The sequence below is a fragment of the Mustela erminea genome, chromosome 9 (genome assembly GCF_009829155.1).
Source record: "Mustela erminea isolate mMusErm1 chromosome 9, mMusErm1.Pri, whole genome shotgun sequence".
Lineage (NCBI taxonomy): Eukaryota > Metazoa > Chordata > Mammalia > Carnivora > Mustelidae > Mustela > Mustela erminea.
Window position 1 is genome coordinate 65,320,440 of NC_045622.1, and position 9,036 is coordinate 65,329,475.

The window sequence follows — 9,036 nt, forward strand, 5'->3', positions numbered from 1 at the left end:
ATGCAGATGTGGTGGAAAGAGCAAGAGAACAAGAATTAGAAGTAGAGCCTGAAGATGTGACTGAACTGCTGCAATCTCACGACAAAACTTCAGTGGATGAGGAGTTGCTTCTCATGGATGAGCAAAGAAAATGGTTTCCTGAGACAGAATCTGTTTCTGGCGAAGATGCTGTGAAGACTGTTTAAATGAAAACAAAGGATTTAGAATATTACATAAACTTAGTTGGTAAAGCAATGGTAGGATTTGAGAAATCAATTTGAAAACTGACTCCAATTTTGATAACATTACAAGCTAGAGAGAAATCATTCATGAAAACAAGAGTCAATCAATGAGCAAACTTCATTACTGTCTTAGTTTAAGAAATAAACTATTTCTTAGTTTAAGAAATAGCCATAGCCATTCCAACCTTCAACCATCACCTTGACCAATCAACCGCCATCAACACTGACGTAATACCTTCCACCAGCAAAAAAAAAAAAAAAAAAAAATTATCACTAGCTGGAAGCTCAGATGATGGTTAGCATTTTTTAGCAATAAAGTATTTTTAAAAATAAGGCATATACTTTTTTTTTTTTTTAGACATAATGCTGTTGCACTTAATAGACTATAGTATAGCATAAATGTAAGTTTTATATGCACTGGGAAACCAAAAAATTCATTTGACTCGCTCTACTGCAATATTTGCCTGTGGTGGTCTGTTACTGAACCTGCAATATCTCCAAGGTATGCCTGTAATGTGCTTTCAAAAAACCAGGATTGAAGGATTTTCTAAGTAAAGAATAAATGTTATTTTGAAACTCATAAGAATATCAAGAATTCCAAAAATGCCACATTCTCTAGTGGGTGGTAAAATACACTTGATCACTTCTTTTTCTAACAAATGAATTGTTGTAGTTCAAATATTCATTACAAAGATATAAAAATCACATCATGGGTAACTGGCAAAGCAAAAAAATGAAACAAAGCAAAAAGCTCCATGAATGTTTAAACCATATCCATTCATAAAAGGATTAAAGCAAAGCTAAGAAGCCTGAAAGTACAGTAAAATGACTAGATGACAAGTACTGTAGTACTTAGAAAACCTCTCTGAAACCTGTTCTCCATGAATTTTTGTATCTACTTCTTTATTCACAAAAATGATATTTATAATTGAAATAATCATCAACTATATTCATTGTTAAGTTAGCTTTAACATCAGTGGTAAAAACTAAGTTCTAAAAACTAGATCCTTAAGGGTATTATTTATTTTACTACTCACTGCTTAATCAAATTCTAGATCTGTAACCAGATATTAGCTGGTCTGCAAGAGAAGAAATTAATAGCAGCTATTAACAGGTTCATAAGGTAACAATTAGACCAGTTACTATAGGAGCTGGAATACTTGTTCTGGGCTCAAAGATCTTTTTTTTTTTTTTTTTTAAAGATTTTATTTATTTATGTGTGAGAGAGAGAGAGAGAGATCACAAGTAGGCAGAGAGGCAGGCAGAGAGAGGGGGAAACAGTCTACCCGCTGAGCAGAGAGCCCTATGCAGGGCTCCATCCCAGGACCCCGAGATCATGACCCAAGCCGAAGGCAGAGGCTTAACCCACTGAGCCACCCAGGTGCCCCTCAAAGATCTTAAGAAAAAAAAAAAAAAAGAAAGAAAGAAAGAAAAACTACCAAAAGAGAGTACTTGAGATTAAGACTATGGATTTTTGATAGCATTGCTGTGCTTGCTAAATACATTTCATATTTAGAAAAACACACTAACTAGACTTGTAAGAACTTTCTCTGGACCTCCCCTGCCTTTTTGGGAGAAGGGGAACAGAAGTGTGTTAAGTGTTTAGACATGAAGTAAGAAGGATCAGGATCAGTTTACACAGTTCACTTACACCAAATGACAAAGAACACATTTTGAAACCTAGGATCATATTCTGGAGGAAACCACGTAGAAACCACAGTCAGGGAGAATAAAAGGGAAGGACAAAAATCCATACTACTTTTGAGTTTTCAATTCAGAAAGCATCATTTCTTAGGAGTGACTTCAGTATAGAGGTTACTTATTTAGGATTGTTGATCCATGGCACCTCATAGCCCAGGTGAAATTCTGAATGGACAGACAAGAGCAGAAAAATAACTATGCAGAAGATCTAAGACTTACAAACCACAATAAGTGTTAAGGCAGCTTTATAAATATACCAGAGGAAAGAACTAAATCATTTGGCAACATGAAACAGGACAGGGCTGGAATATGAACATAGACTGTAATTTAATAAAAGGGCTAGGGATAAATTTGAATAACAGCAGTAAATCCACGTTTGGTAACACAATACACATAAAAGAATAAATCACTGCAAACGCTAACACAGAAGGCTTCCTTTCCAAGAATAGTTACTACAATTATTAGCAAGATAACTTTTTGTCTCCGATCGGGCCAAGGTAGCCGGTTCGATCAGGCAAGCCCTTTGGGAGGACGGGCAGTGTAAGGTAATTTAGCAACCGGGGACCGGCTACGCAGACCCACCTGGCCATTTCTGAGCTATCGCCCGAGGCAAGGGTTTCTAATCTGGGGTGTCGAGTGCGGCAGGGGCACACAGGTTTCCGCAGCATCGGTGTGTTTGCTAAGTACACCCGCCACCCTCTGGCCATCCTAGCCGCCTGTGCCCCTCCTCAAGCGCACCTGCACTTTTAACCAACAGCTACGTCCGCTGGCCCACTGACTGCGCCGGCGGCAATATTCAAAAACGGTTCCCGGCTCGAGGAGGACACACTCTCTCCTGGTTCCCCAGAATCACCCTTCCTACCGCACAAGACATCTGCAGCCCCGGTCACTGGAAACTGGTTGGGGACATAGCGTCCACGGAAGGGCCTCCCAAGCCAGCGCTGCGCCCTAAGCCGAGGCCTAGGAAGGGTGGCGGGGCCAGGCCTGTTTCCCCAGTGAAGCGCCTCCCGGCAGCAGAGGACCGGCGGGAGTCTCTCTTCCCAGCCCTAGGGTCTTGGAGCAACAAGGAAGGGAAATGGCGAAAGGACGGCCCTGGGCAGCTCACCCCAGGTTCAAGGCATCGCGCTTCCGGCAGTGGCAGCTCCGCCTCAGCCCGCCGCTCAGACCCGCAGGCGGCGGCGACTCCCCCTCGGCCTGCGACCGGGTCGCACCTCAGTGACGCAGCAGCTCTGCCCCCGCCCCCCCCCCAGCGTGTTGCCTGGAAACGGTGGCCAACCTCTCCCGACAGTCCTTGGCTCCCGCTCTCTCGTGCCGCTTTGTCTGAGAACCTTCGACCCCAGAGCTCCCCGAGTCCGTCTGAGTGGGGAGGGTGGCGGCCCAGGAAGGGGCGGGTGAAGCCTCGCCTGGCAGGCTCCTTGAGGCGCGGCCCTGTGAAGTGGACTTGCCTCTGGCCTGGCCGGCTGCCGCCTCTCCTGGAGACATCTCCCCAGCAGCTGTCGAGGGCCCAGCTGTTGACAAAGGCCGCACTGTAAATCCCGGGTTTGGTCCGGGGTTGGAGTCCAAACCCCGCCGTATTAGGCCTCCAACCTCCCACTGGTCATAGCTACACAAAGGTAATCTTGTTACTTTACCCGGAGTGGGCCGGTTATACTCACCTAGCTGCAGTTAGGAAGCGTAGAAGTCTAGAAAAAATTAAAATTCTAGAAAATCCAATTTATACAGTAGAAGACTGTATGGGAAGTAATTAGCACAGGGTCCCCATCTCACAGATGGCATCTCATAGGTGGCAGCGATTGTTATGAACACATGCTGGTGATACTGTCGCTGTCCGTTAAACATGTATAGTATGTGTGTGTACACACACACACACACACACACACACACACACACAGTGTGTTGTGGGCCACAAACTATATACTAGGTCACCTTCCAGGCATTGCTCTTGTTTAAGTAGTTTGCTCGAAGTTACATAGCCAGTAAACAGAAGAGCAAGGACTTAAACTCAGATTTACACTACTTATGGTAGATTAAACTAAATTAAGCTACTTAGCAGCTAATTTAAACTATTTATAATTCTTAATGTTTGGGCACCCGTCCTTCAGTCATTTGTAGATTTAGCCTGTGAAGAATTAATCCTGCCCTCTTATAATGGATAATATTTATTGATCATTAGAACAAGACCTATTCTAAGTACTTTAAATGTATTAGTTTAAACCTCATAACAATCCTATGAGGTAGGTATTATTATACCTTCACTTTACAGTTGAATAAACAGGAATATCAATTAAATTCTCCAAATTCTAAAACTCGTAGACAACAGTATAAGAAAAAAAACTCAGTTACTTTGGATTTGGCAAAGATTTCTTAAATATGGCACAAAAAGCATAAATCGTAGAAGGGAGAAATTAACAAATTTTACTTTATCAGAATTAAAACTTCTTTTCAAAACATGAGTAAAAAGGCAAGCCATGGAGTGGGAGAAGTTATTTGCAAGGCATATATTTGATGACTTCTATCAGAATATACAAAGAACTTGTAATTATAAGTCAGTAAGCAAAGAACCAAAATTTTAAAATTGGCCATCAGATTTAAACAAGACACTTCATCGGAGCACCTGGATGGTTCAGTGGGTTGAAGCCTCTGCTTTCCTCAGGTCGTGGTCTCGGGGTCCTGGGATAGAACTCCACATAGGGCTCTCTGCTTGGGGAGGAGCCTGCTCCCTCCCCACCGCCCCGCCTGCTTCTCTGCCTACTTGTGATTTCTGTCTGTAAATAGATAAATAAAATCTTTAAAAAAAAAGACACCTCATTGATGAAGATATATTGATGACAAACACATGAGAAGATGCTTAGCATCATTAGTCATCAGGGAAATGCAAAGTACCATGAGGTATCACTATGCACCCTGGTCACAGAATGGCTAAAATTTAAAAGGCTGATCATACAAATTGTTGACAAGGATGTGGAACAATTGGAATTTTTATATACTGCATTTTAAGAATATAAAATCATGTAACTATTTTGGAAAGTTGGACCATTTCTTAAAGTGGAAATTTGGCCATTTCTTTAAAAGCTAAAATAAACATAACACCTACCATATGATACAGCCATTCACTCCTAGGTATTTACCCACAAAGACTATAAATATTCATTTCGGCATTATTTGTGATAGGTCCAAACTAGAAACACCCCAAATACCCATCAACTGGTGAATGGAAACAAACTGTGGTATATCTATACAATGGAATCCTACTTGACAATAAGAAGGAATGACCAAATGATAGACTCAGAATAGATTTCTGAGTGAAAGAAGCCAGGCAAAAAAGAATAATACAAACTGTGGGATTCCTTTGATTTAAAATTCTAGAAAAATCCAATTTATAGTGATAAAAGGAGATCAGTGGGATGGGAGGGATGAAAAATGAGGTGTTGGGATGGGAGGGAGGGCGGAATCACAAAGGGGAAACATTTTATAACGATGGACATGTTAATTTTCTTGATTGTAGTGATGGTTTCACAGATGAATACATATGTCAGAACTTCTCAGATTGTATATTTTTATCATACGCAGTTTATTATATGCAAATTATACCTCATAAATTTGGGAGGGAAAAACAACCCATTTAAAGTTTAAAAGGCTTTATGTGACAGCCTAATCTGAGCCTGGGAGTCAGAATATCCCTGCATTGCTTTAAAATTCAAGTAGTCCTTTTTATATTTCATAGAGAGTATAGTGAAGATTGCACTATAGGAGAGATTGCAAGATTAATACATTTTAAAATTAGTATTATTATTATCAACATCTCTAGATAATTTCTTCTCATCATAAGAGCTTTTCCCCCTGAATTTGCCAAAGCATAATGATTTAACTAAAATAATAAAACCTTAAGACAGTAATAAGGATTATCTTAAACATTGTAATAGAAGAGATTAGAAATTCTGAGATAGGAATTACAAAGTCATTTTGTAGCAAGCTAAGGAAACCTTTATTTTTCCTACATATAAAAAAGGTATAGGAAAGTGTTTGTAGGAAACTGTAAATATAAATAGCAAGAGTTATGGAAGAAGAAACCACTAAGTTAATTCTTTTATAAGAGGAATGGATCCTTTTGCAATGAATATTATAATTTGTAATATGTATTCAGATTTTCGTATTTTACACAGGTATTTACCCATTAAAATACGGAGGCTTCAGGATGCCTGGCTGGTTCAGTTTGCTAAGTGGCTGCCTTCAGCTCAGATCATGATCCCAGGGTTCTGGGATAGAGTCCTGCATGAGGCTCTCTGCTCAGTGGGAAGCCTGCTTCTCCCTCTCCCTCTGCCTGCTGCTCTCTCTTCCTCTGCCTGCTGCTCCCTCTGCTTGTGCTCTTTCTCTGTCAAATAAATAAACAAAACCTTTAAAAAATATATAGAGGCTTCAATAAAATTGTAGTAAACACAGCCCTGTAGTGAAGACCAGGAAAATCTGAGAGACTTTTGAAACTCTTTTTCTAGGAAAATATGTTGAATGCTTCCTGCTTTTTGGGTTATTAAACATCTGTGACAGGACCGTGAGAAAATATGAGGAAGGCCCTGAGTGATTTTGGATTATAAACATTTTAAACTTCCTATATTTATTCATAAAAATCATGAAGTTAAAAGAACTAATACATCATTTAGTCCAACAATCTTCCTTTGTAGATGAGGAAACTGAGCTCCAAAGATGACAAGTGATTCACCTAAGGAGCACAGAGCAAATTAACTAAACTGGATTAGAATCCAGATTTCCTGGCCACTAGTGTAGTGCTTTTCCTCAATACATTACTGCTTTTAATTATATTAGTGTAGAATACAGAGGAACAACTGGCTACCTGTAATTAAGATTAGAACTTCATCATATTCTGGGATGATGCATTTTGAGCTTTTTAAAAAATTTATTATTTTTTTAAAGATCTTATTTATTTGACAGAGAGAGAGAGAGATCGATCAGAAGTAGGCAAAGAGGCAGGCAGAGAGGCAGGGGGAAGCAGTCTCCCTGCTGAGCAGAGAGCCCAATGCGGGGCTTTATCCCAGGACCCCGAGATCATGACCTGAGTCGGAGGCAGAGGCTTAACCCACTGAACCAGTCAGGTAACCCCCTTTTAAGGTTTTTATGTCTTTTCTGGTTGTTTCTTCTCAAGCTCTGTCCTCAGTTTTCTGCTTTTATTTTTGAAAATTTGAGGAACTCAGGCACTCATAACTTCAATTTTCATCTGTATTCAGATAATTTCCTAATCAACATTGCCTGTTGTTATCCTTCATCAGTGTTCTAATCCTATTTATATGGAGTATCTCCCAGAGGAATGAATAACTACAGTAATGGGCACCTGAATTCAACAACCTCCTTATCAAAGGAGCTTCAGTATACCTTCTGGTCTCCCAGGCTAAAACTTATGAAGAGATTTCTTTCTGTCTCCTAAAGCATTCTGTCATGCTGTTCTGTACTTTCTTTATAATTTCTTTAGTTCTTAGTGTGTACCAGGTACCAAAAGTATTCTATATGTATTATCTCACATAAGCCTCACAATAGCCCTAAAAGATAGATATCAATATCATCTCAATTTTATAGAAAACAGTCCTACAAAGGTTAAATAAATTGCCCAAGTTCATGTAGCTCATAAATGGTAGAGCAGGGATTCAAATCCAGTATCTGATTTCAGAACCACAAGTTTTATTTACTTCATTATATTTCTACTATTGCGCTTAACCCATTCCATATTACCATCTCAATATAAGTTCCTTGGTATCTGACAGATAGATTAGTATAACAACATCTTAGCCAATCAACTTATTCTGAAACATATTTATTCAGTCCATCTTGTATCTTGCTGCCAAACCAAGCAACTTGAAACATTGTCTTTATTAAGTCTATACCATAAAGGTGCTGGTGTTCAGTATTAGGCCAGAACATATCAAGAAAATGGAACCCAGTGTTTGGGAACTTACTTTAAATGGATGATTTTACCATCCCATTGCCTCAAAGATCTACCTGGATCTTGAGGAGAGTCATTCTATATACTGCCTATTCCCATTATTACCATGTCATTTCAAACCACCTCCTAACACTCTCCCCCACAATCCTTTATTGCTATGGCCTACGGTCACTGATCTCTGCAACTCTTTATAGTTCACTCTGCTTTGGCATACCTCATCTTCACTCACTCCAAACTAGCTTCCTCTCTCCCTTAGCTACCTCAGTTTGACCTCAGGAATTCCCATTCTCCTGCCAACAACTCCTCTGTCCTTACTTGCTTTTCCTTTGAACACTTTCTGCCTTACTGAAATCAGAGGAATCTACTTCTCTGACAACCTTTTTTGGCTTGGAGACAAGTTAACATTCTCTTCCCTAGCTGTCACATCAGTGTTGTAATACTATCAGTCGGCTGCCTCTCTCCTTTAAAATCTTCTAGCTGGAAGTCTGTTTTTTTGTTTGTTTGTTTTTTTCCCTAAGCCAGGAAGGCCTAATAACTGCAGAGCAAAGAAGTCATGTTTCTCCTTATGCAAATGCAAAACTCAAAACTTACCTTTATCATGTATAACGCAAGGAAAGATCAAGCCAGTGTATACTGACAGGGCCAGGGGTAATGAAGTCAGAAAGTTCAAGAACAACAAAGAGAATACTTACTCCAAGCCTGGAAGCTATCCACCTTGGTCTTTTGGGTCCTTGTTGCCACAGACAGACCAATGGGAAATGACAAAGTTTTCTCCCAGAGACAAAAACCCAGGTCAGCTTATCACTCTGCTACATGGAAAACAAGGACTAGAAGCAGCAAGTTCATAATTATATTTCCCAGGTTATCTAAAATATGTCCTTTACAGGTAATAAATTTGTACTCTCGGGGCACCTGGGTGGCTCAGTGGGTTAAAGACTCTGCTTTCGGCTCGGGTCATGATCCCAGGGTCCTGGGATCGAGCCCCACATTGGGCTCTCTGCTCCTCAGAGAACCTGCTTCCTCCTCCTCTCTCCCCGCCTGCCTCTCTTGCCTACTTGTGATCTCTGTCAAATAGATAAGTAAAATCTTTAAAATAATAATTTGTACTCTCACTACTTTTTGATTGTTATAGTTGAAATTTCTTTTAATTGAGAATAGTCCTTC

General features: G+C 40.0%; 1 protein-coding gene across 3 annotated transcripts in view; it reads right to left on the reverse strand.

The window, feature by feature from the left end:
• Positions 1-3,137, reverse strand: part of RNF141 (ring finger protein 141) — a 36,502-nt gene extending 33,365 nt beyond the window's left edge. Inside the window, exon 1 of one of the 3 annotated variants that reach the window (XM_032359494.1) lies at positions 3,028-3,137. The gene's annotated coding sequence lies outside the window, so the exon portion shown is untranslated. The other 2 variants (XM_032359495.1, XM_032359496.1) reach the window with 2 other exon arrangements.
• Positions 3,138-9,036: the final 5,899 nt, after the last annotated feature.